The 6,366-nt window shown below is 31.7% G+C and overlaps 1 pseudogene across 1 annotated transcript; it reads left to right on the top strand.

Moving 5' to 3' along the window:
- The first annotated feature begins 241 nt into the window (after nucleotides 1-241).
- Nucleotides 242-4,481, top strand: LOC111282799 (DEAD-box ATP-dependent RNA helicase 46-like; annotated as a pseudogene). The gene is made up of 5 exons (XR_016342184.1): nucleotides 242-938; nucleotides 1,090-3,114; nucleotides 3,263-3,530; nucleotides 3,694-4,044; nucleotides 4,187-4,481. The product of XR_016342184.1 is annotated as a DEAD-box ATP-dependent RNA helicase 46-like (transcript).
- Nucleotides 4,482-6,366: the final 1,885 nt, after the last annotated feature.

Genomic DNA, 6,366 nt, shown 5'->3' with positions numbered 1-6,366 from the left:
AACGAATATTATTAAATTTAATTTTTTTAATGTAATTACTACTTTATTTAAAATTTATGATAAAATAAAATTATTAAATGTGCATAGTATGTACTTTTTTTTTTTTTTGGTAAGGTGCATAGTACGTACTTAAATATACTTTTTATGCGTTCGTGTCTCTCAAAAAGAAGTAGAAAGTACAAAAAATTACTGAAATTCCAAAAAAACCCATTTTCCAAATAAAGACAATAGAAAGACCTTTTTTCTCCCGCTCAGTTTCGACCATCTAATGATCTTTTCCTCTCGTCGTTGCTCTTCACTGTAATAAATCACCAAATAGAATCAAACAAAAAAAAAAAAAAAGAGAAAAAAAATCTTTCTCCAATTTCCCCCATTTTTTATTTCTCCTCTCTTTATTAGTTTCAAATTTATCTTTCAATTTTATAGCCATGACTGTCATGACCCCTGCCCCCATCAATGTATCCTCTCTCTCTATTTCTTTTTTAATTCTTTTATAAAAAAAATTATTTTGATTGATTGTTGCCTTTGGTGGGTTTTTAGGGTTCTTTTTTTCTTCAATTTGATTTCTTTATGGATTTGACTTCATCCGATTTAATTATTTTTGGAATTTTTATCTTGATTTTTTAGCAACAAGAAGATGAGGAAATGTTCATCCCAAACTCTGATTTAACCGACAATCACCAACCCATGAAAGTTGCCCTTTTTCTTTTTCAATAATTTTTTAAAGAAATTTACTTTTTTGAATCGTTTGGGAAAAATCTAGTTAATTTTTTTGGGCACTGAAAATAGTGGGTTTAATTTGATTGTGATTCTTGTGATTTATGTCTTAATTGTTGTTGTAGCACAAGCTGAGACTGCAAATGTTGTGGAAAATTAACCAGTGGAGGATCCTCCATCAAGATTTACTTGGAGGATTGATAACTTCTCTAGGTTAAACAGTAAGAAGCATTACTTCGAAGTCTTTGTTGTCGGTTGTTTTAAATGTTATATTTCTCATTCCCTTCTTATTGCTAGTACCATTTTTCTTTCCTTCTTTCTATTTTTGGCAATAGCTATTGATGATTGATACTTTTGGTTTGAATTCCTTAGGCGAATACTGATATTTAGTAAAGGAAACAATGCGGATCATTTGTCTATGTATTTGGATATTGCTGACTCATAATAAATATGGGTGGAGTAGATATGCACAGTTCAGTTTAGCAGTAGTTAATCAAATTCATAATAAATATTCCATCAGAAAAAGGTACTATCCTTTCAGTAAACTATCTATACACTTACTGTTTATGTATATTTTGCAAATTTTTTTGATGGTATAACATCAACAAAGTTTTTTGCTAGGTTTAGATAGTTTCTATTACATGAAGAAATTCTTTGAAAGTTATGCTATGTTATGACTTGAGAGAAAGATGAAGCACAGTGAGAGATAAAAGCCTTCAATAGTTATTGACTGATCATTGATCAATGAGTTGGCTTTCATTTTTTATAGTCTTGCATTGAATATACAGTTAAAATTAAAGATTCACACTAATTATGGATAGGCCATTGCATGCAACTTAGGACTGAAGTTCACTATGTTGCTGTTGAAATAGCTAGAGTTTATATGAGGATGGTGATGTTAATTTCTTATAGTTCTTTCTTTTTCTTTCAATGCTAGAATTTTATAGCACCACAAAGCACTGTGGATTATGCAATTTCTTTTTTTTTTCCCTTAAAAATTTAAATTTAAGGGTTTTTCATGATAATTATGTCTTTTAAACATATGCTTGGTTCCTTGCCGTCCCAATCCTATAACTCTCTGTAAGGAGGAATAGGTTTTTATTTATTTATTTATCTATTTATTGAGCCACTTTGGATGCCTAAAGCATAAATGGTGAGGTGCTTTTGTTTTGCATAGATGTCCATTACTAAGCTGGCTATAAAAAGAGAGGAATTTCATATGGATAACTGACTTTTGTGAAGAAGCCATTAAAACGTATGCCATTAAAAAGTGACTAAATCAATGCTTTTCTATGTGCTCAATGTTACGGGAACCTTTTTGTATCATACAATCTCTTGATGAACAAATTGCAAAGTCAACTAAAGGGTCCTTTTTTCTTGAAGCTGGAGAATTCTAAAGTGAATGGTGAAAGAGCTAATTACATTTTCTTGTTTACCTGTTAGAGTTAAAGCCTATTGTGTGCTTTACAATGGAATATTTTACAATGGAATATTTTGATTGTGTGGAATTATAACGTGATGGATAGTCTGTGTTTACGAATTGGTCATCGTAAGTTATGATAGACTTACAAAGATTATTGTTCGTAAAATAAACTATTGGATTTCAAGCTAAGTCTCATCTCATTATTGTTGCAGCCACTAGAGAGAGCCAAATGCTTAATGTCATATTTACTAGTAATAAGTATACAATATAAAGCCTAACCTGCATGGCTATAGTGTTATCCATTAAAGCCTGATGACATATGTAATTTATTTACATGGTTTTATTTTAGCATAGTGATTGCATAATAAGGTGGTGCAGAACAGTTTATTAGTACTCAACTGACATGATAGCCTACTATCAAAATATAGCTTACAGGATTGCCAATTGTATTGTTATTAATTTATGCAGGTTTTCAACTATTAATGAAAATATGCTTTTAGGTTACTTGAAGTTTGTATTAAATGAATAATTGATTCTTAGTCCTATATTTGTCACAACATTGCATCCATATTCTTGTTTTGGAAGTTCATATTATTTCTGATTGTGGTCTTTCAAATAGATATGGACAAATCCACTTTGTATTGTTAGCTTTGGTGACTTGCTAATAACTAGCTACCAACTTACCAACCTTCCATCCTATTATCCACTGTTGTAACCAAAACGCCCACTCCAAAAGGAAAAATAGAGGATTATTGCGTTAACCTAGAAACAGAGCCAAGGCAGCCCTGTAACTGCACCATTCTCCACGCCTCATTCATGTGTCATCCTCTCGTTCCTTTTACTGGCTCCACCATGTACTTTTAGGAAGGGCTTTCTAAATGACCCAAGTTTGTGGTCAGGATTGCCATACATGATGATTTAGTATGCCATGTCCAAACGGAAGAAGGGGCCTCATTTTGTTCCAACTTGCGTCGGTAAGCATTGGCTGCTTGCATAAGGGGGTGATGCTTCTTCTGACATAAGCCACTCCTCTATAACTTTTAAAAGAAAACCATAAGTATTAAAGGCAATACTTCTGCTCACGAAGGTTGTTGGATCTTTTTTTTTTTTTTGTTTTAACAGGTACACAATGCTAGGTTTTCTACTCCATCCCTACTTCAGGCTCAGTCATGGCCAATTGCTTTGCAAGGTAGAGGTAGTGGCCATTGCGAAAATAGGTTATGGGAAAACATTGGGTTACCTAATTCCTTGATTTATGCATCTCAAGCATTGCTATAATGATCCTCAAATGGATCCAACTATGTAAGTATTGTCACCAACAAGAGAGTTGGCTACTCAGTTACAAGATGAAGCTCACAAGTTTGGGAAGTCATCAAGAATTAGTTGCACAGTATGTTACCATTCTTTAAGTCAGGACTTCAATTTGTTCAAATTTTTTTTTTTCAATTTTTTTGTCTTCTAATTTCTTCAATAATGTCAACAAAGAAGTCTTTCAAAGGTGAAGGTAGAATTATGATTTTTTACTGATGTTAGTTTTATATGTTTCTGTGCAGTGTTTGTATGGAGGAGCACCAAAAGGTCCTCAATTGAGAGAGATTGAGAGAGGAGTAGATATCGGGGTTGCCATTCCTGGCCGGTTAAATGATATTCTAGAGATGAGGAGAATTAGCCTCCATCAAGTTTCTTACCTTGTGTTAAAAGAGGCTGATCGAATGTTAGACATGGGTTTTCAACCTAAAATATGGAAGATTGCGAAAAAAGTGCCTACTTGCAACTAGACTCTCATGTACACAACAACATGGCCAAGGGAAGTCCAAAAAATTGTAGTAGATCTACTGGTAGATCCTATTCAGGTCAACATTGGCAATATTGATGAGCTTGTGGCAAACAAGTCTATTACGCAGGTTTGAACTCTCTTACTACTAATCTTGATTTAATTTAATGTAGATTTGGGAACCTAAAAGTTGTTTAGTATTTTTTATTGTGAATAAATGGTTACTTTTATTATAGAGCTATTGAGAAATTCATCATTCTGATATCTTGCAGTATGTTGAAGTATTATCACCAATGGAAAAACACAAAAGATTGGAGCAAATATTGCGGGCCCAAGAAGCAGGATTCAAGATTATTAGTTTTGTTCAACTAAGAAGATTATTATTTTATCATTTATTTTGTGACAATTATAGCATTTAATGATTTTTTTTCATAGATAGCTGACAAAATCTAATATCTTAAAAAAACACGAGGTGATTTTAGATTTTATTGTCATGTTTGACATTATCTTATAATCACTGATGACAATAATTAGGTCACTAAAATTGTGATTATTTACTTTTCGTCACTAATATATTAGAATTTGTCATTTATTTTGTGACAATTATAGCTTTTAGTGACATTTTTTTTTTCATAAATAGTCGATGAAAAATAACATCACAAAAAAAAGTATAAGACGGCGTTTGCTTTTATTGTTATGCTTGACATTATTTTATAATAATTGGTGACGATAATTATATCACCAATGCTGTGACAATTTATCTTTTGTCATAAATATATCAAATTTTATCATTTATTTTGTGACAATTATAGTTTTTAATGACATTTTTTTTCATAAATAACTGACAAAAATTAACGTCACAAAAAAAAAAAGTATAAGATGATGTTTGACTCTTATTGTCACGATAAATTTACAATAGGTGAAGATATTTTGGTATCTTCATGTTAGATCTTTAGTGACGGTGCAAACATAATGAATGTTGTGACGTTTAATTTTTTGTCACAAAATATATATGGTGATGAAAAACAAATATTTAGTGACATTATTTTATGTGTTACTAATAGACAAAATTTGTTGTAATGACGTATATATTTTCTTATAAGCAATATACCATCCACATATAACATTATGAAAATGATTGCACTCCCATTTGTCTTCTTGTATACATGAGGCTCATCTACGGTTTTTATGAATCTGAATTCTATAATTCATCAAAATGTGTATTCCAACTCTTTGATGTTTGCTTAAGTACATAGATACTTTTGAAGCTTACATACCATGTTGACATGATTTTTTGATTCAAAGCCTTTGGGTTGTGTGATGTACACATCCTCTGGCAAATTCCAACTAAGGAATGTTGCTTTAACATCCATTTACCATATCTCATAGTCATGATATGTGGTAATAGCAAGCAAGTTCCTAATGGATTTTAACATAGCTACTGGTGAAAAAGTTTCATGAAAATGAGCTCCTTGATTCTGATTATAACTTTTGCAACTAGCCTGGTTTTGTATGTTTGTACATTGCCATCCATGTTAATTTTTTTCTTGAAAACCCACTTGCACCCTTTGGGTTTTATCCCTTTGGATGGTTCCTCCAAAGTTCATATTTGGTTTGCATACATTGGTTATATTTCAAATTTCATGGCCTTATGCCATTCTTAGAATCAATGTCCAATATTACTTTTGGATAGGTAGTAGGATCATAATCTATTATCAAATCGTCCTTGTCCATGAGAAATCTATATCTTTCAGGAACTTGTGAGTCTTGCTACTTGACCTATAGAGTTCTTGTGTACTTTGAACTTTTGGCTGTGCATTTGAAGCCTTAGCCATTAGCTCAAATTCCATTCTTGTGTCAATTTATGTTTCTTGAACTTTATCAAGTTCTCCTTTACTCCCAATGTTCTCTTTAAGGACAAACTCTTTTTTCCAAGAAGACAACATGTTTAGAAATAAACACCTTTTGTTTCTTAGAGTTGTAGAAATAATATCTAGTAGTTTCCTTTGAATATCTCATAAATTTACACTTAACCGATCTAGCTCTAAGCTTGTTGACTTGTGCATGCTTCATATAAGCATTATTTCCCCAAATCCTTATGTATGACAAGCTAGGTCTTTTACATTTCCATATTTCATATGATGTATTATCAACAAATTTAGATATTTAGAATATAAGTGGCTGTTTCAAGTGCATAACCCTAGAAGGATATAGGAAGATTCAAATTACTCATCATGGATCTAACCATGTCTAACAATTTTCTATTTCTCCTTTCGAAAACTTCATTGTGTTGTGGTGTTCCAAGTGGAGTCCATTGTAAGAGAATTCTATTCTTTTTTAGATAGCCTAGAAACTCATGGCTTAAGTATTCATCACCTTGATTTGATCTAAGTGTCATGATACTTTTACCAATTTTCTTCTCAACCTTCATTCTAAATTCTTTGAACTTTTC

This window comes from Durio zibethinus, chromosome 5, assembly GCF_047325235.1.
Source record: "Durio zibethinus cultivar Kanyao isolate XHJ-2024 chromosome 5, ASM4732523v1, whole genome shotgun sequence".
Taxonomy (NCBI): domain Eukaryota; kingdom Viridiplantae; phylum Streptophyta; class Magnoliopsida; order Malvales; family Malvaceae; genus Durio; species Durio zibethinus.
This window is presented reverse-complemented; position numbering and strand designations above follow the sequence as displayed.